General features: G+C 40.4%; 1 protein-coding gene across 1 annotated transcript in view; it reads left to right on the top strand.

Moving 5' to 3' along the window:
• The first annotated feature begins 654 nt into the window (after positions 1–654).
• The window catches only part of LOC138593144 (protocadherin-15-like), a 211,046-nt gene continuing 184,298 nt past the window's right edge, over positions 655–27,402 (top strand). Inside the window, exon 1 of the mRNA XM_069664016.1 lies at positions 655–965. The gene's annotated coding sequence lies outside the window, so the exon portion shown is untranslated. The remainder of the gene's footprint in view (positions 966–27,402) is intronic.

Genomic DNA, 27,402 nt, shown 5'->3' on the forward strand with positions numbered 1-27,402 from the left:
CAAGCATTAATCCATCCACATTCTGTATTTCCTCGTTGAGGTATATCTCTTTCGCAGTGGTCACTGTGTTCACCTGGTTCTGCAACGTATTGCAGGTTGTAACATTTTGGTGCACCTGTAGCAACGTTGAGGAAACACACAGTGTTGTGTGCTTTTAGATGTGCCAAACTTTCAGCCAAGATTAGAAAAGATGAGCAGGTTTTAAGACATGTGAAGCTCTTTGATAACTTTTCTCCTTAAATGAGTGTTTGTGGACACTGACGAGTTAAAACGCGGGAGCTCCTGTGCTTCCCTCTCCGCCATGGGGCGCAAAGACCAGAGCATAGCGGAGCAGAGAGGAGCAACCAGCCGGTAATCCGTGCGCCTTTTGCCGGGGACGTAATTAGATTACGGCGGTGCAGCGATCCCTGCTGCTGCCTGCTGCTCCTCCTGCGGTACACGCGCGGCTACCTTTCGACAAAAGCTCGCTTTCTTACTCCGCATCGCCTCTCTTTCCCTCTCTCTCTCTTTTCTTTCGGCTAATGTCTCTCTGTCTCCCCCCTCTCTCTCTCCCTCCCCCGCCTCTCTCTCCTGTTGAGAAAGCAAGAGGGAATACTAGAGGAGATATACTGTTACCCTGCCTCTCTCCTACAGAGCTCGTAGTTACCTTCAAGTCACAAACCGGAGACTTCAACTCAAAGAGGACTAACGAAGATTCTTTTTTCTCTACATAAGGGGCACAACTTTACTTGAAAATAATATTTTATCGTCTCGAAGGCACGGACGGGAATTTTTACCACTCCAAAAAAAAAAAAAAAAGACAGAAAAGTGCTGCCGGTGTTGAGCCAGGCGGGTAGATGACTTTTGTGGATGTTATTTCCTGGATTTTCTCCCCGGGCTGTGTCATACGGCGGCCCAGAGACGGCAACAGTGTGTGGAAACGTAGATTTGAATGTTAAACATATGGCTTCACCGAGGATGACACGGTATGTATCCCTGTTGAGCTACTTCTATTCTGCCTGTGTGGTGCGTTCAGTGACCCCAAATGCGCCTTCTTTTATCGCTATTCTATTTCTATTCTGTTCTTTGGCTTCATTTCTCTGCGGTTTGGTAGAAAATAAGTTTGTGTGTGAAGAACACGCTGCTCCTGTTGCTAAATTAGTGACCATATACGGATACATGCCAATGCTACAGCTGCTAACAAGCTTTGAAAAACTACATGCTAATATCTGCTACAGTAGTTTGAGTAGTTGGAGCTGCTTCTTACGGTGTTTTAGGCGGAATGAGTCGCTGTCCGTGGTGCTGAAACAGCCTCGCTGGTAAAAGGACGTCGACTTGAATTAATTCGAGACAACTCAGCACATTTATATGCAACACGCTGCTTTCATTGATCCCAGACCTTCTCGAGCTTTTGTCTATGGACAGTTATCATAATCATACAAGTCCTTCTACAGCGTTATAATATATATATATATTTTTCATGTGCCACTAAGTAGAGTTAAGCTGCATTTCTGGCGATTGTACTGCAGTGTAATGAGATAAATATGCGTGTAATAAGTAATCGTGCACTGTAATGAATCATCTGGATTGCACGTTTGCAACAAGTAGACAGTGCAAGAGCGTATCAGCTGCTATAGTGCAATATATATATATTTTAAAATGTGGTCTGTGGTCCCGTCAGGGGTTTACTCCCAGCAGCCTGTGTGTCTCGGATTATACAGAGAGACAGAGAGAGAGAGAGAGAGTCATCCGATTACCTTAAACTACAGCAAGCTGTCGCCTCCTCCACACAGAGCACATAGTGAGGGGAGAAAGTCAAAGGCGACAAAGGGTGGGGGTAAGGTACAGTAACAGGTGAAAGGTGCTGCTGTATGTTTTTAATGCTCTTACAAGAGCCTTCTTTTATTATGAACTTTATTCTGCAATATGAAAATAAGTGGGCATATAAGTGCACACGTGTAGAGCTGGTGTGGAACTGGTGGCTGCTGAGTCTGATGAAGCAGACCGCCTTTCAGTGTGTATACCCTCTGGATTATGTGCCATAGCTTTTCTACCTCTGTGTGTGTGTGTGTGTGTGTGTGTGTGTGTGTGGGTGTGTGTGTGCGGGGGGGGGGGGGGTCAGACACACCGAATGTGTTTTGTGAACCTGGGACCCGTCCACTCGTCACCATGTCAAATCCTGTTAGTCACGCTGGATGACAGAAGCACCAGGACTTCGATTTAAATAACTGCTGCTAAGCTTGTGCCTTCTGAATGAGTGTCTGTCTGTGAAGCGAGGCTTCACTGTAAAAGTAAGTTTAGTATTAACACAGAGGAGATGTTCATGTAGGCTAAAATCCCTTCATTTAAAGCAGCCCATTTCTGACTTTACCTCTTCACCTGATCCTGAGAGAAATACTTGACCATTGCACTGATGATGCTGATTCCTGCAAAAAAATCTGCTTGAATGGCATTGACATGAACAAACCACATGCTTTTTTACTCAGATCTTTGGCAACATGTCTACAATCAAACTTTTTACTGCAGCGTGCTCATCTGACAGCATCTACTCCACTCTTAATCCGCCTGTGCACAAATGTTTTCTGCTGTTTTAGCGCCGTTTGCACATTTAGGAAGCAAACTGGGTTACAAATGATGAGATCTTGGTGATTTAACGCTCCTAGTAAGAACTCTAACATGTAGAGTTTCTAAGATGTGAGCGCTGCACAGAGCTGGTTGCAATATCAGCTGATGGGTAATTATGTTACTGTGAACCTGGTGGTGAGATAATCATCTTTTATTCCAGTGGTTTAGAGTCAAAGCCCTGCTGGTCTTCATCTCAGTCATCTTCTCTTTAAATGAGATTCACATGAGATCCAGAATTAACGACCTGGCTGGATAAACCTTGATTGCCTTTTCCCATGGTTCACAATTAGGAGCCATGTTTTAGTTTTAGTTTAGTCTATATAGTCTGAAGGTTCTTGTAACAGCTGTGACTGAGACTGGAGTGCTGTTGTTTCGTCAATGAGGCCAAACCGGGCCAGAGCAGAGCTTACCAATGAGCCTGTTTACTGCAGAGCTTGGCATTACTGATAGAGATTTCATTACAATCACCCCGGGCTGACCCACTGAGAGCAATGGACAAACTCTGACAATGACCACTTACACACACAATGATGCTTTTGACCTCTCTGGCAGCTTTCTGAAATTAATAGCTCAATGAAAGTTCCGGTTTAAGGAGAGCTCAAAATCTCCCACGATTCGCTAAAAAAACACTTTCTTAGACCTTTTGCTCGAGTTTGACTCTTTAAACTATCAAACATATACGTGTTCTGAGTGTACACTAGCACGGTTCATCTGGTCAACTCTGTGAATAAACATTTCTGTGTATCCAAAGCAAATATTTGTATCTTTGAGGACAGAGTCAGATCCAGATTTAAAATCGGACAAAAAAAGGTTTTCTTGGTTTTTAAAGGCAGCTACACTGCTTCTGTAGCCTTGCTGATTTGTTGGATGAGACATTTTAATAAGAAACCTTATTTATTTATTTCAAAATTATGCAAAAGACAACAGCAAACGTCAACAGTTTTTTTGTTGCTGCGCTCACAGAGCTCTCTGCTGAAAAAAGTTCAACTTTTGGAACACCGCCGTGCTTGTCAATGCCGACCAATCAAAATCAAGAAGGGGCGGGACTTCGGATATCAACTTTGTCAACAACAATGGCGCAGGAGAATCTAATCCTTTCGTTTTTTCGAAGGTCAAATTTCCAGGTGTAGAGCTGCTGCCAACGCCAGGATTCCTTTCCATTGTTTTATGTTGTCTTTGTAAAATTTCCTTGAATAAAAGCAAATTGATTTAACAGACTTAATGGTCACTACCGAGGGAAGCGGAAGTGCCGCCAGACAACTTTCATAACCCAACAACAGTAAGGTTCGGTGAGAAGCGCTCTGAAACTGAGGTCGTGGGCACTGCCAGTGCAAAATAACGCTGTAAGTGGACACAGGCCCTTAACCTTACATGCGTATTATTATTTGAATGCATGTTTCATCCATTTCTCTCATAATCAAAAGCAGATGAAAAGTATTTTCCAGGCTTTACTCGCCAAATGTTTGTGGCTGTTTTACCTTCATCAGTCTTGTGCCTGAGGCTGTTTCCAGTTTCACTGACCTGCGATGTGTTTAATAAAACACAATCAAGACCATCTATACAAAAATTAACATACTTATAGATCATGTAAAAAATTTGAAACATCTCTATGGCCCCAAATCCAGAGTACGACATGAAAAGCAGTCGGTCTCCTCCTCTTAACATAAATCATATGGGACTGTTGTCGGAGACGACAAGAATATTACTCGTGCATTGATCATGACATCAATAACTGACGGATACCAGCAAGAATTAATCATTTCTTTTCGCTGAAGCAGCCTTTATTACACTATTTTACCAACTACTTTACCTTTACATTCAGTAAAGATAAAAGCCATCATTATAGCTTTATTTACATTCACTGACCCCACCCCACCCCCTCCTGTGATATCTGTACGCTCTCTTTTTTTGGTCTCCACCTCCCAGCGGGCAGGCTACCTATTAGAGAGATGTCATATCAAATTAGCCACACTCATGTGAGCAAGGCTAACTATTCTTATTCATGACAGACAGCAGGCATGGTTCAGTTCTTCAATTTCCATCTGAGGGTAGAAGTTGGCGGCGTGGACTAAAGCATATGTTCGTTATGTGACTTACTTTTTCTTATTAGGGTGTGCAGATGTACTGCCCAGCTTCACACCACTATATGGGGACTATTATTCCATTTCTAAAAATACAGTGTTGTTTTATTTGCTTGTTCTCTTTATGTTGAATGTTTTTGTTTTTTTTCAAACTTTTCCAGACAGTGTTGTTGTTCATGTGCTGTGAGGTATATATTTGGCTTAATGCTCACAACCAGCTGTCATAGGCTTGTCCTATTCAGTTAGTCAGGCCTCTGTGAACAACACTGGCTGCTTAATAACTGAAAACATATTCTTTGGGTTTATGAACTCGGTTTAAGTGGTCCTGTCAGTTGAAAGAACAGTTGGTCAAAATCAAACAAGTGATTTTTCAGGTCGTATTAGCCCACTTTACTCTGAAAGCAAGGAAGAAAGCAAAACTTTATTTATACACCACGTTTTATTCCAGGTGGATGTGCTGTACAGAGTGTGAGACACCTCTGAAGTTGAAGCCTCGTAGCGTAAACATTAGACAAGTAAGCACAAATAAAACTGAATAATAAAGGGGGAATGCAGAAATAAAAAAGAAAATGTAAAATAATTAAGACAAACAACCGTCCAATAAGCTGGCTAAGAGGCTGGAAAAAGAAAGGGCGCTAAAAAGGAACATTGGGCTACACTTCAAAGCAGAATGCCCCAACAAAAATTTCGAGGCAGCAAGCACCAACCAATTACTGCACAGGAGGGTGGGATGAGACAAAGCTATAATGGGGAAAAAATATTATGCTTTGGGAGCACACCCAACATGATGGGGTAGGATGTTTGTACTGATTGGAACACAAAAGCGAAAGGCAGTTTCATCACTTTTCATGGAAGGGACCCAGGCACGGCATGAGGGGTCTAGCGGGTTGAAGCATGGCAAAAAAAAACAAGCATATAGATTATAAAATCAATTCAATAATTTACAAGAAGCAAATATGACAATCTCAGTACAGGTGTTAAATGGTGGTATTTCCTTTTTTAGTTTAACCTGTAGTAGCTGTATTGCAGATTAGCTGTAGCTAATTGAGAGGCTGTTTAGATATTCCTGTGAGCAGAGCTCTACAGGCTGGCTGACGGGAAATAAAAGCATTGATGAGTTTTACAGCAGCTTCCTTGGATAAAAAGCTCCTTTCTGTCATAATATATTTGAAATGATCAAATCCAGGTTTAATATTGCTGTTAAAGTGGCTATGTGTATGCCATGGTTTCTAACCTGCCTAAAGCTCTAAAGACACAGATAAAACAGGATAATTACTGTCTTTAAAACTTAGGATATGATACGACCAATGACAGGAAAAGATACTGTTGCATCAGTCAGTAAATAAATAAATAAATATGGTGATACACGTTGTCCTACTTGTTGCCCACTATCAACAAGTATAAATTGAACAATAACGGGCCTAAAATTGACCCCTGGGGAACGCCACATGAGATAGAAACGGTTTTGAAGCCAAAAACAAGGAGTGGTAGATATTCTGTACTTTGCTGGTTGGCAGGTGACTGATGAACTGCTTGTGGATGACACTTTATATAACTTTGCTTAGAAACAGGAGAAAGAGATGGTCTGTTGTTACACATCACAGATGGGTTTAGAGTAAAATGGTGGAGATATTTGCAATCACGTACACATGAATGTAGTTTAGAATTATGTAAATGATGTATAGGAGGTTGGTTGTTGTAATGAACCTACTCAGACATATCGCTTGATAAACAGCAACTCAGCTTTACGGAGCTTTACAGTGAATTTCACCTAACCTGACCAGCCAACTACTTTATTGTTTTAGTTTGCTAATAAGTCTGCCATATCAACTTAAAAGATATTTTTGTTCTAAACTTGCCTTCAGGTCACTAAATGATCTATTAGTTAAACTTTGAAATCATGCAGCTTTTCAACTACCCCAAAGTCAAAGAACTCCCCAAATTGTATGACAATACAATACACCCAGATTGTAAGCTTGTTGCTCTCAATCACAGCTTGTGACAGCAACAATAAAAGCACCCTCTTCTAAATTGATGCTGACCTGGAGATCTACAAGGAAATTCAACCTGTTTCCTATCATATATATTGGATGCCAGTCATCTCTTTGATTGTTTAATATCTTCGCAGCAATAAACACAGAGACGACTTACACCATCTGTGATGCTGAGAAATAAGAGTTTACTTTATTTGCTTTATCCTTAGGTATTCCGCTCACACAGAAGTTTTTAATGACTTTTTTCCAACTTCATTGACGGCCTGTTTATCCTCAGTGACATTTCGTTAGAGTTTATTGGTTGTGCTGCCAGGTGCCGTTTAATTGTTCTGAGAAAGGGATCGACTTTTCATTGAACAATACAACCAAGTTGATGGTTCATAACAAGATTATCTGCCTGCTGGCCAAAACGCTGAAGACAAATCTGCATATCTGGCAACCCAGGCAGCAGAAACAAAGAGGCCAATTAGCAAGAGCTGCCTAACTTATTTTCTCTACGATGAAATTTATATTCTGTTTATCACTAATGAAGGGTATTGCTTATTTTACTGATTTTTTCACAATGAGTTCAGAGAGAATTATAAAGCTAAAGGGTGACAATTTAAGTTCCCTGTTTTATTATGCTTACAAAAGGAAATAAGCACTCAACATGAACTCAACAACACACTAATTTTCCAATTTACACTCACACCATCCCAGATTTCCACTCCTCTGGTCCTGCAGTTTCTATAACTGGGTCGAAAAATTAGTTTTTGGTTGTTTGTGGTGGTTCCCTGTGCATGGAGAAGTTCAGTGATGTGCCTGAGTCCCAGGGTGAGATTAAATTAACTCATTTTAATCCTGTGTGGTAAAAGTTCTAAGAGCCCCCTGCCCCACTTTAATACCCTAAGTAGCTTTCTATCTGATCAGGGGCTCCTAAACCGCTTCAATCCTGGACCCGAATAAGACGGAATAAGTCAATAATCCTCAGACATATTATACCATGTTTACCATGAAGATTCACAATCTCACTGTGGATGCCTACTCATAATTTGACATATTGAGGTAATGATGCATGACCAACAACAGTTGGTGCAATGGCATCTCTTTAGTGGCTCTGGGAATGAGAAAGTGGGACATAACCAGTGGGCAATGAGGTAATGAAGCAGCAGGTTTTCACCCATGTTGAGCCACCTCAGGCAGACTGTTTATTTATTTTTTTGGCCTGTAAACACAGCTGCGGCGGTTATTCAGGGTCACAAATGTGTTATGTTGTTTACAACAGACCAGTGATAATGGTGCGGTACAGGGTGCAAAAATAATGGTTTCCATTTCTCGGCATGAACTGCGTGTCAGGAACACAGATGGACGGTGCTGTTGGGTTACATGAATATAAGATTTAATTTATTGATATTTTTCGGTGAATGGTAACAGAAAACCTCACATGCAGCCCACATAAAGTACGGGACCAAAAACACAAACAAAATGTGGCAGGGATGAGTGAAAGCAGCAAGGTGGCACCAAGATTTCCACCTTGTTATGTTTAACTGTAAAACCATATCCACAAGAACCTTCTAACTTTTTAATGTAGAGTTTAATAAGCATCTAAAAAGCATTGGAAATTACTTTTATCCAAAAATGTCTTAAGTTTCTCTAAACGCTCCCAATTTTGCGTTTGAATTGGGCGTGGTTTAGCATAGGCATAAGCACTTCCATTGTTGAGCTTTGAACACAGTCTCTATATTCTGTTGCATGAGTATAAGTATGGGCATTATAAGCTTTGAGAACAAAAAGGTGCGTCTCAGATTACACTGCCATGTGTATGCTCACTGCTTGAGATGTGGATAGCGATGTGCGAGTCATGAGTCAATCGTTCACATCGTTCCACAAGGAAGTCCTCATCTCCACTAACTGGTTCACTGACTCATCCCTCACACCCGCTACTAACCACTGTAACCAATTCAGTAACCAATTGTAATGATCATTTACAGATGTTAGGGCTTCTGCTCCCTCCTCTTCTTCTGATACAGCCAAATCAAGCATAGAGTTTAGGTCTGCACTATGCAGTGTGTAGAGCCAGAAAAATGTCAATCAAAATGTGATGCGGATAATAATGAGACTTTGATATCATATGCATTTTTACTTTTTCGAGCCAAATTTACAGTGGCTTTAATCTTTATTTCCACTTTTGCAGCTGAGTCGTCAGTGTCTGTTCACAGGGAATAGTGTGCTAACTCATTAGAGGTCAACAGTGTTGTGACCAAGTCATCTTTAGTCAAGTCCCAAGTAAGTCTCGAGTAATTTGGTCCAAGTCTCAAGCAAGTCTCGAGTCAGTTTTTCTTGGGCAAGTCAAGTGAAGTCACAGTCAAGTCGAGTCCTTAGTTAAGGCAAGTCTCGAGTCAAGTCACTTTTTTTCCACCCAAGATGCAGCACTCTTACCTGGAGTATCCGGTCTTTATAAAGAGAAAAGACAAGGTGTCAGTAGCTCATCTAATAATGATATTATTGACCAATTTATATAACCTGTTCAAAAAGTATGACAATGAATTGTATCTGTATTATCTTGGCACAGACGCAGCCATGATGATGGTCTGCTCTGAGATCGTATTGAGTAGTAACGAGTACGACTGATGAGGCTTGGGGGAAAACATCAGGTAGCTGGGGGCTTTGATGTTGCGTGTTGCCATAGCGAGGAGTTTCACTGACAGCCAGTCATCCAATCGTGACAATCACATACCGGGGAGCTTTTTGAGTCATCCAATCATGATTCCCAGTTTGCGCTGCTTACATACCTGATAGTTAGACAGAAACTTGACAACATTGAATTATATCATTTTATATTTAACAGCTAACATTCAAACTTATGAACACACGCAAGTCATTGGAGTCATCATGCCTCAAGTCAAGTATGAAGTCATTAATTTTTTGTCAAGTCAAGTCACAAGTCATCAAAACAGTGAGTGGAGTCCAAGTCACCAAGTCTCAAGTCCACATCTCTGGCGGCCAATTGCAAAAGGCCAGAACATGTCAAATGTGTGGGACTGTAGATTTGAACTTGTTGCATAGTTCTGCTCACAAAAGTCAAAAAGTGTTCATGCAGCTTTTTTTTTTTTTTTTCATTTTATTTATTTTTTGGCCTTTGGCTTTATTTATAGGACAGCTGAAGATAGACAGGAAATGTTGCGAGTAGAGAGTGGGGGATGACATGCACCAAATGATCGTCAGACCGGGAGTCAAACCTGCGATCAGTGCGACGAGGACTGTAGCCTCTGTATGGGGCGCCTGCTCTACTGACCGAGCTAAACAGCACCCCAATGTTCATGCAGCTTTAAAGAATTTAACAACTTGTTTCTTAGTTTGTATATGGAACAGCAAAGTGGTTTCTCCACAGGCGGTTTTCTTGATGACCTGACCTTTGAAAAATTGTCTGCGGGCATTAAGAAATGTTTAAAATTCATCAAGTGGCATCACCCTCAGACATGCACCCCATGCTGTTTTACCTGTTTTTTTGGGAGAGGACACACACCACAGAAATATCACAAATTCTGATTTTTAAACAAAGCATCAGTTAAAGATGCGATACACGATGTTCTTCTATTAAAGCTACATTGTGTTATCACTCTCAAAGTGTTCCCATTTGAGTAATTTCTCAGAAAAGTCGGGCGATTCAAGAAGAACTTTGTGCATTTGGCGAACCGCAGGAAGTTGTCGTGTCTGCTTCAACACCTGGAGATGCTCTGAGGCTGTATTGTGACACACTCCACAGTGCTGGAGTCTTTCATCACAACACACGCACCTAACCGTCAGCAGATATTCCCATTATAGGTGGCATGACCAAAAAAAAAGAGGACGCTTTCGTGTATTGGCGTGTGAGAAAATAAGAGACAGAGAGACAGAGGATGCAATTGTTTTTGACAATGGAAGAGTACTCGTGTGTGTTTGTGCGTTTGCAGGAGTCTGTGTTTGTTACTGGCCACATGCTAAGCCACACAAGGTTGCCAGTGTTAAGTCTAGCCTCTGGCTTAGTGTGTGTGTGAGGGGATGTGTGTGTTTGTGACTCAGAGAGAGGGAGGGAGATTACAGTGGCTATTGCCAACTTCAAAGTGTCTACTGGTGTTGTGCCAGGTCAGCATGTTTACACAGGAGAATTGGTGTTGGGACACACAAACACACACACACGCGCAGAGTCAGAGGCACACTCCTTGTATGGGCACATGTGTAGACACACCTTATCTCTGGCTGTGGCTCCTGAGCATACACACACATGACACGCACACCGCCCAGAGTGCACTGGTCTTATCAGAGGTCCCAGTGAGTTAGGGGAGGCGTTTAATCAGGGTCAACGCACAGCTCCTGGCATCAAACTGATTCCACCATCTCTCCCTCTCTCTCTCTCTCTCTCTCTCTCTGTCTTTCTCTCCCCTCACACTGAGCTACTATTTCGGGCTAAATATTTCTCAGCAACAAAATTTCCTTCCAGAAAAGTTTGAGCTGAATCACTGGAGGCTTAAAATAGTTTCACAGTCAAAGATTTACCAACTTCCTCAGATACTTTTAGGGAGAGTTTGTACAAGTGGAACCAGCTCTGCAAACACGCTGGACTTTCTTACCGCCGTGTACTTCTACTTTCTTTTATCCTTCGCGGTAGACAAAGTGGTAGTATGCTTCAGTAACAGTTTAATAAATTGTTCAAGTTTTCGGGGAATACACTTATTCGCTTTCTCACAGAGAGCTGGATGAGGAGATCGATGCCTCTCTCATACATGTCCATTACTTAACTGGAGACAGCTAGCGCCTGATAAGCTTAGCTAAGCCTAACTAGCCTTGCTCTCACCAAAGTTTACAATACTGCTTAGCAGCCCCCCAAGGTCAGTTGTTTATAATCACGTGTTATCTATTTCCTTTGTACGAAAACTTAAATGTAAAAATGTGCAAATTTTGCACTTAGCTAAGCTAACATCCTGTCGCAGTGTATTTAACAGAAAATATGAGATGCTACTTATTTAGCACATACAAAACATTGTTTATTGGTTTTAGCCTGTTGAAAATTATACAGAGATACATAAATTAACACAAACATCCATGTGTGCAACACACATAAAATGATAAAAACAATAGTGACGGTTTTACTAAAAGTGTATGTCTTAGTTAGCTAACTTTTATTAAATTTCACTAGCATAAAACTTTGGGTGTAAAATTTTATGTCAGATTCTTGTTTTGTTCTTTCGAGTGTAGTATATAAAGTTAAGATATGGTTGGTGTATTGCCAACATTTTTGGGAATATACTTATTTGCTTTCTCGTATAGAGTTGAATGAGGAGATCGATGCCCCTCTCATATATGTCCATTACTTAACGGGAGACAGCTAGCGCCTGATTAGCGTAGCTAAGCATAACTAGCCTTGCTCTCACCAAAGGCTACATTACTGCCTAGCAGCCCCCGAGAACACGTCGTCTATTGGTTTCAGCCTGTTGAAAATCTGACAGAAATACATAAATTCACACATTCATTATGGCCACACATGTAAAATGATAAAAACAAGAGAGACTGTTGTACTAAAAAGATACGTTTGTTAGCTAAGTTTTACTTAATTTTCCTAACATAAACCTTTAGGTGTAAAATTGCTCCATTTATTTTGGATTCTTGTATTATTGTAGTTAATGTATATAGTAGTTAAAGCTCCTGTGAGGAACTTTCGGTACGGTTGATTTTGGCGCCCCCTGTGGACAAAGCCGTACCTCTTATCTCGTTGCTGATTTTGTCATGTTCATGAGTAAGTGGTGTTTTTTTAACAAAAAATCTCATCCTGCTTTCTTTAACAGTCAGATGGAAAAAGTAAACAAAGGCAGCGTGCAGTTAATTGCTTCATCTGACACCTACCCCCCCGCCAGCAGTTTCAGGCATTAAAAATAACTATAGAAATGTTCAATCTTGTTGCTGATGGTCTGGTTTGTTTTGTAGCTCATATAGAGTCATCAGAATTAATTACAGTCTGTTTCATAACCAGTGAAAAACTCCTCACAGGAGCTTTAAAATTAGGTTTTGGTCAGTTGTGATTAAATCCATTCAAACCAAGTGTTGGTTTTATAAACTCAGTAGCTCTTTTTGTGAAAACAAAATTAGCTTTACTCATGTATTATTAAAAGCTCAGCGGTACAACACCTGAATATATAATGTGAGGTAACACACGAGGATAGTGTTGTTAGGATATTTTTAAAAATAATACCTCACTCCATTATAACTATGACTCATCAGAAAATCTTATTGTGGTTTTGTGAAGCTTCAACAAGAGCTGCAGACGGCTTTACTTTTCCTGATAGTGTTACATCTTAGCCTTCAGTTTCATAAGTTCTCGTAACCTACTTAGTATGATAAATGTTGGAGGCTTTACAGCAGCACTTTGTTTTGTGTGGGTGAACTAAATAAAGTATTATAAATGTGTTGTATAAATATAGGTCAAATATTCCAGCACTGTAAAAGGGATGTAAATCCACAAAAAGTACTTAAAGTGAAAGATTTGGGAACAAAAACTAGCAACACTAAGAACACGTTATCCCTACAAAGACACAGACACCATCCTGAAACCTGATAGGAGTCTGTCCTGGCACTTTTAGAAGCTCAGGTGGTGTTGTGTGGATTTCATGCACGTGCGGAGGTTGGAGATTTTTTTTTGGGTCACTTAACAACCTTTAGGGGGAAAGATAAAGCTCAGAGCCCACTTATGAGACTTATCTCTTCCTTGCGGGAAAAGTGTTCACGTCCCTTAGATGTTAGTTGTTGTGACTTGAATGTTGAACTTTAACTTTAAAAACCTGGGAACGTTTCCACCACTTAGATGTGAAGATATTTTGAACAAGCTAAGTAGTTTCAGAAATGTTAGCTATAGCTTTTAGCCATGCTAGCATATCTCAACAACTATTTGATTGTATTAATTTTTGATAGCATGTGTTTAGTGTTAATTATAAAATATTATTAATTGAGATAGTTACCAAAACATTATAAACCTGCTAAAAATCAGTATGTGAGCTTGTTATTGTGAGTGTGTTAGCATGCTAATGTTAGCAGGTATTATCCCATGGCAGCGCTCTGTGTACAGCCTGACAGCGCCACTAGCTAGGCTGTTAACCTCATGTCTTTATTACCAAAATTACATCAAATCATGCTGTTTTTTACATCCTGGATTGAAGATACATGCAACAGGCTCTTAATATGTTCTTCCAAAGCTAGCTAGCTATAATGTAGGCTAATTGCTTTAACTTTCACTTACTTTTTTGCAAGAGAATTGAACAAAGATTACAACCGCATCTTAAGCTAAACCTAACGCAAGCAGCAAGATAATAGTGCGATCAGATGACAGTTATCTGAACTGCTTTGTTAACACTGTAATGTCAAATAAAGGCAATATTAGTTTGCATAGTGTTTCATGAGATAGAGATAAAACATGTATTTGTCTTTTCCGGCACTTTTGTGTTGAAAAAATAGGCTTTCCAGTTGATATGTGTAGAAGAAGGTTGTGGCTTTTGTAGAGATTAACATGCCGTCTGTGTAGAGGCTAAAAAGGAAATTGAAAACACGACCATCCCTCTTGTAAATGTCACTTCTTCATCATGTTCCCTTCTCTCCATTTTCTCTTGTTCTTCTTCTTCCTGTCTTTTTCTTGAGCTACGTCTTCTTCCCTCAGAACATGAGACCCCTACCACTCAGAGAAAGACAACTTTACGACCAATTATTTTCCCTACTTCATCAATTATTCTCCCAGTATATTCTCCCCTCTTCCATTCTCCACCCTCCCTGCTGTCATCAATATTTAACAAAGCTGTCAGTTTTGAAGTGTTTGAAGAGGCCAACTAAGTTTTTTCTCTGTTGCTTGCTGTTTCTTAGAATGCCCATGAACTTTAGGAGGCCGGTCTGTATCAAAGAGTAGCCAAACAAAATTGGTTGATTTATAGGACTTTTGTTGTCATGTTAAAATTCTTGAAAGAACAGCTTTATTTACTGGCAGTGTGCGTGCAGACTGTTGCCCTGCAGATCATTGGATCAGCAGATTTTCAGCCAAGCTCAGGTGACAGCGGAGGTGTTGGCAGCTGCGAGCTGCGTGCTGTTCCAGGGCAGTATGTCAGGCCTGCATACTGTGGGTAAGAATTAGTTCACCAGGCTGACAGACGCAGTTTTTATCAGTCTGATGTTTTTATGGAGAGAATTCATTGAGAATAGAGAGTGCTGGTAGTAGTTGGTAACGTCAGTGTTGAAATCCTGGTCAGGTGTTTGATAAACTGATCAGGCGAGCCGGCTCTGTGATCGGCATGAAGCTGGACCCTCTGGTGACGGTGGCAGAGACAAGGACACTGAACAAACTGTTGAACATTATGGACAATGCCAGCCACCCTCTGCACACCGTCATCAGCAACCAGAGGAGCCTGTTCAGTGAGAGACTGCTCCTTCCAAAGTGCAGGACTAACCGACTGAAGAACTCCTTTGTCCCTCATGCCATCAGGCTGTACAACTCCTCACTTAGGGGGAGGAGGTAACAGGGAAAGACTCTCTCACAAGCGGTAGCCACTAATTCACCTCACAAAGTTAATAGTAGTTATCTTCTTTTATTCAATAGTAATATTTATTTATTTCTCAAAGGGTCATATGTGCAATAAAAATCTGTCAATGTGCAATAATCTCTCAACCACAGTGCAATAACCTAATTTAGTTTAATCGAACTAAATACCAGGTCAATTACCCACTGTTTACTTGTATATTTTCTAAGAGTGTATATTTTATATATTTTGTTATCTAATTTTGTACTTTTTATATATATATCTATATAGATAGATATATATATTTTGATCTTTATTTTTTACCCTCTGTGTGCTGATTCTTTCCTCTTGTATTGTACTGTATAAGCTGCTGGAGACTGAATTTCCCAGAGGGAGTCATCCCAAAGGGATCAATAAAGTTGAGTCTAAGTCTAAGTCTAAGTCTCTAAGGAATGTTATATAAATGTTACCATTACTGAAACGGCTAAATTTGCCTGCATATGTATAGTTATTAAAGGGGTACTCCAGACGCCCAAGTACATAGCCTGCAATAACTATACAATGTGTTTGTGCCTTTCTACAAGTATTGTTTTGTCTGTGAAAAATCCCTAAATGACATCACTTGAGCTTTGAGACAACAATTATTGGCCATCTTTGGGGCATGGCTGTAGGGATGGTAATGTTGGTCAATGGTTGTCGGTTGGTCGAAATTGGTCCACCATTTTGGTCCAGACTGAAGTATGTTCTCCACATACTGTGTGTTTAGTGTGAATGTGCAAATGTTAGCATGCTAACAGGCTACAATAAGATGCATTATACCTGCTAAACATCTACATGCTAGCACTGTTATGGGAGGGTCATGCTGGGATTTGAAAGAGGTGTGTTTAGACAGACAAGGAGGGCCAGACAAATGATGCTACTGAATGGAGTTGCATTATGGGAATTGTAGTTTACAATGTTTCGGGAGTTTGACCCACACAGGAACTATGTATTGTGTTTGGGTTTTTTTGTGTTGAAATCTAGTTTATTCTGCAGTTTTATAACTATGTAGACATTTTAGTTGTGACCAGCCAAGGGACTGCAGATTAACTTTTGGTACAGTTTGGTTCAAATGCTAACATATATGTTTTCTATTTTACTAATTTAATATTCACATCTGTCACCAATTTTTGTATCACTAGTTTTTTTTTTTTAAACTAACTCAGATTAATGGAAGCTCAGTACTAAATGCATGTAATTAGGTATGTTTAAATTAGAAATACTAGAAAAGACCCAAAAGTAAGTGAAATTGCCCTCCTCAATATTGATGCAAATGCATCAACAGTTTTTCCCAGCCTCAAAACTCCAGCCCACATTTTATCCATCATTGTGGTATTTCAGGGTTCACTAAAAAACATGACTGACAGTAGTTTCCTTCCCTTCCCTTATCAGTGTGAACGCTTCCTACATCTTATTGGACAAATGCACCACTTACTGGATGTCTTTGAGTTTCCCCACAATTTTCAAGCTAGAAAAATATAACGGCTGTCCCGGAGATGTCAACTTGCTCCAAGAGTTTTCTGTTGCCTCAGTTTTGGAATATATTTCAAGCCAAAAAAGTGAGAAGCAGAAACATACGTCACGTTAAATATGTGACACAACCCTAAATAGTTGCTTGACATGCCAACTGTCCTCTTATTTTACTGATATTTACTCACACACTTGAAAGAAAATGTCTTGAAAGTTGAGTCTCATTGCAACAGTCAACCTCTTGACTTAATACTCAACACAATGTCATGATTTTTAAGTTTTTTTACAGTTTGTAGACCCACACAGAATTGAACTGTACACCAAGTAAACCACTGATATACTACTAAAAAGATGAAAACTGAATTTTTATGAAAAATTACTTTAAACTTTAAAAAAACAGAATTATTCGCTTTAAAAAGAAGACACGGAAAGTCGAAAAATCTGCCGTGTGTTTCCTCTGCCAAATATAACATTGCGATTGCAAAGATTACCGAATATTGCAAACATACTTACCTCATAACATTTAGATTCAGATTTGTACCTGTGTCTGCATGTCAAAGTTTGACAACCAGAGGTAACAACCTCTGCAAATAGGCCGTAGTTGTCTCTCACATTTGGACAGATATCCCCAATTAGACTCAACACTCAACAACCCAACAGCTCGTGCATGTCCATGTCCGCGTGTGTGTGTGACAGCTACAAGCTCGCTCATTGTTAGCTGGACTTCTTCCAGCCAAAAGACTATCAGACAAATTGAAATTGGAGCTGCCGCGACATTAGAGGTGAAATCAAGCGCATGAAATGAGATGTGAGATTTATTGCCATCCATACAATTATGTGACGGTGGAATAATTGCGGAGCTGAGGGGTGAAGGCTATCTGACTGATCAACCGTGGTCACCGGTGGCAGCACAATCTGTCACAGTTAACACCTACTTACACCATGTTAGCCGCGGGGCACGCCTTGTTATTCACTGCCTCACATGTGAATGCTAACATGTGAATGCACACACATGCATACACACACACATACACACACACACGTACATGCATACAGACTACGCTCCATTGTGTCCCGATTTGCATAACCTCTAATGACGTGTCACTCAGAGAGATCCGCTCAGAGAACAGGAAATGAGTCATCAGGACTTAATAGAGAACAGGAAATAGATCACCGAGTTTAACTGTGGGTCCGGTTACTTTAATACTAAGTGAGTGAAATTGACATGTGTGTAATTTGGCTTCAAAGCATTTCCTGAAAATGTAGGACACCTCATTTTTTGTTTTCTTTTGAAATCAAGCCCTTTAACGTGAAAAATAGCTGTGCGTGTGCGTGCATGATATCAAGGTTCAAAGTTAGAGTTGTACCAATACAAATACCAGTACTGGAAATGCATCCGACACCACCTAATGTGCAGTACCAACATCTTTCAACAGAATTCAATTCTTCTTCTACGCTCCAAAACAGTCGCCAAAACACAAGTTGCACTGTACTGCCAAGGATGCCAATGGAAACTCATGTTTTAGAAAGCGAATGAAGACCAGATATCAGGCTATGATGATAGTATCCTTGAGATTTATATATATTGCCCACATAGTATCTGTATAAGCGAGAGAGAGAGACTGTAGTTTAGCTAAAGCCATTGGAAGAAACAGGTTGAAGACACTGACAATATCACAAGTAACGCTATGCTGGGTAAAGTTAAAGCTTTCCTTTGATTGTTGCGGCTAAGAGGACAAAATAACCTTCTTTAAATTCTGATCCAGGGGAAAAGCCAAGATAGATGTTCGACCTATTATATATACTTGACTTGTAGCTTTTGTGATTGGGGTCAGAGAAGGGCCTTTGTGTTGAGATACAGTATACAAGCAGTTTTTAAAATGTAGGAGCTGTTGCAGGTTAAAAACTGTCTCCAATAATACATGCATACCAACGGTCTAATGAAAAATGTGGACACAGGAGCAGATTTAAAAAGATTGCCTTCATGGTTATTCTGCTGTAATTTAACATTGGAATAGATCGGTCAGTTATGGAAGATTTGGCGCAACGATAGTTAACAACACTGTGGTTTAACCGTGTATTTGCATATATTTGTTGATGATTTTTAAAGGGTTCAACCTCAGCTAGGATCAGATCAAGTCCATTCAGGGTTAGTAATATGCATCTGTTAGGATTGGTACTCTTTACCGGCCAATACACAAGATCAAGATCATGTATCTGATTTGGTATTTGGAAGGTATCAAAACGTCTCTATTTAAAGTTGTTTGTAACACTCTGTTACTCTGTTAGCTTCTTTCTTTCAAGCCAGCACGTCTTTCTTTCTAACACCATGAGTCCTGTTAGCTGCCAGCATGCAGCCCAGCCATCAAACACAACACTGAGATTGAAAATTCTGCAAAAGCTTGGATAACATTCAAAAGCAATATTTCTTCAATTGAGTTGTTCTATTATACATGTCTCTGCATTTACAGTACTGTGAAGTTTTGGGCAAAATGGGCCAGAACTTCAATCTATTGATTTCAAAATAAAAGAATAATGAGCGTGGTGCTTTCCCTCCCTTCTTTGAAGTCTACCCCTGAGCCAGCACCTTACTTATATAGCCTATGTCTAATATTTCTTTAGGTGTTGCATTTTTAAACGGGCCAGTGCTGATTGCTGATGTGAGTCCAACTGATGCCTTTAGTCTTAGAGGGGGAGACTTAAAACAGCCCAATGGTAAACAATCCCAGGAGGTGCACTGATGGGGTCGACCAATATTGGAATACAAACCAGGAAGTCTATTTGTAGTCCCAGCTGGCCGCCTCTAAGGTTTGTGAGATGCCAAAACACTCAAGGAGAGTTGCCAAACTTAACCCGAAGTGCGCATATATGATTGGCCAATCGAGGGCCTTGTCTGATGGTTGTATTTACTAGATTACTGTGTTGTATGGTCATCCCCACTGCAGTAATTCACCCCCTCCACCCACAGCGAACTTGTAACTCTGCTATAGGATCATACTTTATTATTAAGAACTGTCGCACTGGATAATTCTGCCAAGCAAAACAATATATTGAGGCCCTTTTGTTGCCAACTGGTAATGGCGAGTCCAATATACAATTTGTCTTGCTCTAGTCTGGTGTCAAAAGGGGTAGCTCAGTGGTAGAGTCGGTTGTCTCTCAATTGGAAGATGTCTGTGAAGGTTCTCAGTCATCCTGGTCATGGTAATTCTAAGCTTAATCCTAATACTAATGACCTACAGAGGCTTATATTTCTAGCTCCGTCGACCATCAGTCAGTTTAGAACTGAAGAGGCCTTTCGGATGACAGGTGTCTTCAAGAACTTGAACCAAGTCCAGTTGCCTTTTGAATTAAGTTTAGAATCTCAATCAGAAGGTTGGGGTCCAATCCCTGACTGCTACAGTCACATGTCAAAGTGTCCTTGGGCAAGACACTGAACCCTGAATAGCTCCTGAAAGCATCGCCATCGGGTATGAATGCATAGATCCTGATTGGAATAGGTCATTGCCATCAGTATGGGCGAATGTGAGATGTAGTGTAAAAGCGCTTTGAAAAAGAGCTATATAAATACAGTCCATTTACCATTTAAACTGCTTGTCTCCTGTGCCGGTGCAGGTAGCTTTCTGTAGGTTAATCTGAACCGTTTTTCTCTAAAAGAGGTCGATTCAAGTGTTGAGAGTGGGCGAATGCTTTAAAAATAGTGGGACATTAAATATAAAGGTATTCCAGGTGACAGAGACCGGAAAAATCTTGCTACAATACAAAATACCATCTCCTTTAGACAAGTGAAGGCACCCTTTACTTCCTACCAAAATGAGTAGATAAGTTAGTTATAGTCATTCTAGCGCTCTCTGATTTCCATAAGATTTCATTTTGATACTTGTGCTCTATTACACTGTAAGTCTGTAGCCATTTTCCTTGCACCATATTTCCAACTGCTGAAAGGGATTCTTCTATTATAAGGCTTTAAATGAGACTAGAAGTTCCAGGATTTGACAAAGCATACTCGCCGGATGAGATGCCAAATCTTCTAAGTGGAACAAATACAGAGGAAATGCAGCTAAATTGTCCTCGTTTGAACCCGACTTCCTTCCAACAAAACCCCCACTTTCTCCTCCTCCTCCTCCTCTCTGTGTCTCTCTGTTAATTTAAATCTCTTTTGCTTTCTCACTCCAGCTTTGAATTTCAATTATTTATTGGCGTGATTATTAAACAAAGCATTATTGTTGTGGCAGCTTTGAAAAATGTGCGGCTTAAACCGAAACGCATATATTTACACCTCAGTGCTTTTTGGCGCTTTATTGCACGATCACTTAGAATATCCGCGCTCTCTCTCCCTCGCTTAAAAATAATTCTCCTGCTCTGCGTTTCTCCGGACGGTCTTCATTTGTTTTTATATGTTCCCATTATTTTGTCATCAGCCTGCCTTTCTCTCTTTATCTTTCTTTTCAGTTTGCTTTAATGACTAATTCTCCTTTCATTTTCTTCTCTTCCCCTGGCTCCCTGCTGTCTCTCTGGTTTTGCCAATTTAGTGTGCCTTCACGAAACTTTCCTCATATCCTTCGTTTTTGCTTCTGGCATGCCGCGTCTGATCGATACATCTATTTCCACAGCCAGATTTAGTTTATTGTACCTTCCATGTGCTCAGCGATAACAAAACTGATTAGGATTGGGACATAAAAGTCTTTGAGGCAGATGCGAGCAAATCCCGCAAATTGCTTCATTTATTTTGGAAGCACTTGAGGTAACATAACTGAAACTCATATCAGTTTTGTTGACAGGAGCGTTTAGCAGCGTAATGTTGCCACTTTGGTATTCTAACTTTAACGCTGCTTTCAAGTGCTGCTGTGAAATATTAAAATTACAACTCGAGTGCAAATGAAGGACCCAACAATAGAGATGAAAACAAGCTGCAAACGTCATGATGAGATTTAAAAATAGGAGTAAGAGTTTAACTCTCTTTACTTCGTCCAAAAGACGTATTAACAGGATTCTACAGGCTTTTCTGTGATTGTTGTGGCCTAAATGTCTGATTTCAGCCTTTTTGAAAATGTGTGTTTTTAGAAGCCTTATGTTGTGTGTAACATACTGTATTACACTGTGAGTAACTGGGACGAAAGCTACAATTACGCCACTTTTTGTCTGAGCAAGCTGTTTGTCTTCTGACATCACTTCCAGTCGTTTTCCGTGTCAAGATGGTACGGAGAGCCCTTTGAGCATTTATTCAAAATCCTTGAGATCAAGTGTCAGTCTCCTGTACTAGTTCAGTCTCTGACAACACTAGTTAACTAGTAAACTCAAAAAGACCCCAACCAGAATTACTAGTGGGCACTTTGGCCCTTACTTGTAAACTAGTAAATATTTTCACCATGACTAGTTAACTTGTAAGGTCAAAAAGACCCCAACTAGTATTACTAGTGGGTATTTTGGCCTTTACTAGTTAATGAGTAAATATTTTCACCATGACTAGTTAACTAGTAAGGTCAAAAAGACCCCAACTAGTATTACTAGTGGGTATTTTGGCCTTTACTAGTTAATGAGTAAATATTTTCACCATGACTAGTTAACTTGTAAGGTCAAAACGACCCCAACTACTATTACTAGTGGGTATTTTGGCCTTTACTAGTTAATGAGTAAATATTTTCACCATGACTAGTTAACTAGTAAGGTCAAAAAGACCCCAACTAGTATTACTAGTGGGTATTTTGGCCTTTACTAGTTAATGAGTAAATATTTTCACCATGACTAGTTAACTAGTAAGGTTTAAATGACCCCAACTAGTATTACTAGTGGGCACTTTGGCCTTTACTAGTTAATGAGTTCATATTTTCACCATGACTTGTTAACAAGTAGGGTCAAAACGACACCAACTACTATTATTAGTGGGCATTTTGGCCTTAACTAGTTAATGAGTAAATATTTTTACCATGACTAGTTAACAAGTAGGGTCAAAAAGACCCCAACTAGTATCACTAGTGGGCACTTTGGCACTTTGTTGTAAACTAGTAAATATTTTCACCATGACTAGTTAACTAGTAGGGTCAAAAAGACCCCAACTACTATTACTAGTGGGCATTTTGGCCTTAATTAGTTAATGAGTAAATATTTTCACCATGACAAGTTAACTAGTCAGGTCAAAAATGCCATTACTAGTGTAACTAGTGGACATTTTTGCCGCTACTACTTAACTAGTGACTCCTTAACTTCTTAACTAGTAAGGTTGAAATGTCGCCCACTTGTATAACTACTGGATAGTTTGGCCCTAACTAGTTAACATGGCAGGGCTTTTGCTGCGTACTAGTTAACTAGTAAGGCTTCAAGAATAACTAGTGAACTAAAGACTGAACCCGGAAACTGACTCTTGATATCAAGGATATTGAGTAAATGCTCAAAGGGTTTACCATTAGATGGCAAATAAAATGTGTAAAACTGAATAAAACAGTAAATAGCCACTGGGTGCTCATTGCATTGTGGCTATGCGCTGAACAATGCTATACAAGGATAATCTTCATGTTATTTGATACACATTGTTCTACTCCTTATTTCTTGTTCTCTGCCAGTATGAAACAACTGATAAAAGACAGAGGGATTACTGCCTCGCTGCATAATGCCTCTTTAAGATCAGAGCTAACACACACATCAGTAAGAGAGCCTCTGGTTGGTGGACAGAAAGGAACACAGCCTCTGATTGGCCGATAGACTATGGCTAAGTGGACAGCTAACAGTTTAGTTAGTTTGACAGCTAACCATCGGATAATCATTGAAAAACATCAATATGGGTAAAACAAACCCTTGAAGGCAGCGTGCTTAGCTTTTACAACTACGTCATACGTACAAGTGGGGATTGTTCAAACACTGTGGGGAAATTTAGCTTTTTTAAACCTTTAGCTTTGAGAGAGACATTTTGTAGCTTGTTGCTAGCTTAAATTTGGCTAACATGAGTTTCTCTGTTATCCGCTTGCGCAAAGATTAAAGGGAGGCTTCACTGAGCAAAAACACAACGAAACATACGTTGTGTTTGCAATATTTATCTTATAGCAGACACACCACTCTGATGTGTATGCTGCAAAAAGCCCACGTTAGAGGGTAAGGGTAAGAGGTGGATTTGAAGTTGATAGCATTGAGTTGCTCTGGCTTTCTTATTCTGATACTCCTACAGTCTGTTCTTCCCCAAAGTTGGAAAGCCTCCACTCGAGGCCGGCTTTGATGTGTCTCCATCACTCCTTGTCTTACTGAAGACTTTGCACTCTTTTAAAATCCAGAACTTGAGCATTAAGACCTGAGGCCTTTAAATAAAAAACTCTTCTATAATTAATGTTCTTTCCGATCTCTCTCTCTAACCGTCTTTCTCTCTGCACTTTCCCCTCCGTCTCTCTGTGTTTCTCTGTTCCGTTGCTCGTGTGCAATCAGGGAAATTGTTGCATTTTGGATGCCGCCTCTTTGCGCTCACAGGTGCTGACTGTCTCTGTGAGTTTGGCAGAACGAGACGAGACAAGCAAAGTGCCCCACCATTAGCTTATTGGACAGCCTGGTCAACATAACTGTGTGTGTATGAGTGTGTGTGGGACTGCTTTTGAGACTGCCAGGTGGGGTACAATTTGCCCCCAATCGACATGTTGCATACCAGTTTAAACTGGTTTAATGGTCGTTCATACAGAAAATTGAACTGCAGATAAGTGTTTCCAAATGCCGGGAGCAGTGGTATGTGTATTTTCAAATACTGTTTGCTCTATGCATCATCTACCTCATTTTTGGCAGCGTAATGCCAACTGTTTATCACATTAAAGCACACAAAAGTGATTTAAAAAGTTGAGCTTGACACTTGACAGCTAGTGCTTGACAAGCTCCTGGCACCCATCCTGCCTTATGCTGTGTTTCAAAGCCTTTTCTCATTTGTATAATTATTTAAACACAAATGAAATAGGGAAAGTCTGAGGGAGTTATCAGGGTCAGGTTGAGGTTTTAAATGAGAGCACAATTACATAAAAATGTGTTAAAACTCACATTTAAAGGCCTGGTTATTAATTCAAACCAAATAAACAACTTTAAATAGTCTTATATGAAATAACTTTTAAGTATATTTGTAGCCCTGCAGTCATGGGCAGATTACAGTATGTGACATTTCAAAGGAGCAAGACCCCCCAAAAAACCCTACAAACCGGGCAACTGTATGTCCATTTGTAGTTGTTTTCCGACTCTTTGTTTTTTCTCTTTGTGCTTTTATGTGTTTGTTTTGCATCTCTTTCAAGTCGATTTATGTCTTTTTGTTGTTGTTTCGCATCTGTTTGTAGTCTTGTCCGTCTTTGTAGTGGTATGATTGACATTCAAACACTTCAAAAGGTGTCTGGTCCAGGTGGCCTGGGCCTTTGCCCAGTATGCCTGTTCCATCCTGAATATTTACCCTTTGAACTCTGCAATTGAGATGAGCCACCAGTGCCTACATTTCTGAACATACAATGTGAACACCTGTTCTGTAGCAAAAAGAATGAAGGCTCTAGCTTTTAAAGGGCCAGTTCGCCGATTTTCAACCTCAGTCCTGTCCTGAAAAAAATGTAATTTCGCTCTGTGCCTTTGGAGGACGATATCCGTTTCTCCAATGGGCCCTGGAAAACCTCCGCCAGACTGCATAAAACGTGCCATCTGGCGGAGGCCAGGGAGCCCGCTAAACTACACTTTCTCAATCTAGGACGACGCCTCCGATGTCATGTCTCGTTCAAAATCGTCAGGTTTGAAATGTGGACTGCAGACCTGAAGATCACCGGTATATTCTTGTCGTATTTCAGATTCTGTACCACTCTGAGCCATTGCCTGCAGCGAAATGGTAGTATATTCACTCCAGCGTCTCTTGTTGGGCCGTTCCTTTCAGAGGGAGGGGCGCAATGCATACTGGGTGTTGTAGGAATGAAGAATGGGCAAAACCACAGCTGTGGCGCCAGTTTCAAATATTATTGCTTCTATCAATTACAGAGAACACCAGCTTTTTCCAGGGGCGAACTGCTCCTTTAAAGCTTGTATTTAAGATTATTTAAACAGGATTAAGTAAAAAATAAACATTTTGCGGACACCTGGGAATTTTTTACCCGTTTTTTATTCTGCGTGTAACACAACGTAATGATGTCATCTTTCGGCTGCAAGAAGAATGAAGGCTATTTCAGTTTTTATTTTAAGGGGAGAGAGGTCTGTTTGCATGCCAACTACCTATCAGGTGCTGCATACAGTGGGGAGGGGGTAGGGGGAGGCCAATCATATTAAAGCGGCCCATGCAACCTTTTTTGCCCCGCCCTTTATTGTGCTGTGGATCTGCCACTTTCTCCCCTTTGTTGCCGCTGTTGTCCAGGCAGGAGAGCCTCCAGCAAGACAGCAAAACAAACGTAGTGAGTCGCTCTGCATAAGGCTGTCAGCCATCAGCTGAAATAAAAACATGGAGGACATTTCTAGTCCTATTTTGGCAGCAGACCAGCTGTGAAAGCAGACAGACACTGACAAACAGGCCAACAAACAGACAGACGGAAATACTGACACAAACACAACACAGACAGGCAAACAGACAGGCTGACACAGAGAGAAACAGACAGATGTCAGGTCTGACAGTACAAGGGAAATATTTGTATTTGTTGTCGTTTTCCGCTCACATGCAAACACGGTCGGTTAGAGTTACTGTAGCAGGGTCTTATCAGCAGCTCGCGATGACAGGAAGCTGATGATGAACGCCGAGATAGTGAGCAACATGAAACGGCACGTCAACATCTCTCAATCTCACTCTGTTTTGGGTCAAGACTCCATTTTGCTTCTTTATTCGACTATTTTTAACACATATTTTGCATCATTATCTCCTCTGTTTTAAGGTCAAAGTTTCCTTCTGTTGCCTTCCAAAGTTTTTTTAATCATTATTTGCTTTTTTTCTTTCTGTGGTGCCCTTTTCTTCGTTTTCAATATTTTCCCTTAGACTGGCGTTGTTTTTCTCTTTTCCTCCCTCTTATTTTGGACTCAACCCAGCTTTGCCCTCTGCTCATTTTCTCCATCATTATACATCAGTGAGGGGTTGGCCTTTAAAGTGCCGGTCACAGTCTGTGTCAGTCCGTCTGTCTGTCTGTCTGATATCGTCTTTGTTTTTGGTCTCTCTTCCTCCTCTCCAAAGTAATCTCTTATTCTCACTCTATTTTTTACCTTCTGCCCCGTCTCTCCTCTCCTTCTCTGTTCTCTCTCCTTTTCTCTGTTTCCACTGCATCTCCATGTTTTTCTGATTCTCTCCTCCTCATTTCCTTTGTGTAAGCGCTCCTCTCTCTGTCGGCTGCATTTCCTCTCCTCTCTGGAGAAATGAGACTTTTTGAAGTTCTACCAGAGGAGAAGCGCCTTCAGCCCTCATACACTTCATCGTGGTTACTGACGCTTACAGCATGGCCTACTATTGTCTGCCACAGTGCTTTGTGAACTTTGTTAGGGAATAAAACATAAGACAACTCTGCCCAACACAAACAGTCTAACAATCAGGGTCAATGCGTGAAGATCTGTGTTAGCTGATTGTACTTAAAGCTATACTTCTTCTGCTCATTCCTCTCTCAGTGTGATTAAGATGACTGATGATACTCTGGTTTATGTCAGGGGACGGTGTTATCTGTAGCTATTTTGGTTGTACTACTGATGTTTGTTTTCAGCCATGATGTTTTAATTCACTGCAACTGTCAGTTACTATTACATCTCTTTGCATCA

This window comes from Semicossyphus pulcher, unplaced genomic scaffold (genome assembly GCF_022749685.1).
Source record: "Semicossyphus pulcher isolate SPU_LCO1_2020_fin unplaced genomic scaffold, fSemPul1.0.p SCAF_16, whole genome shotgun sequence".
NCBI classification, from domain to species: Eukaryota; Metazoa; Chordata; class Actinopteri; order Labriformes; family Labridae; genus Semicossyphus; species Semicossyphus pulcher.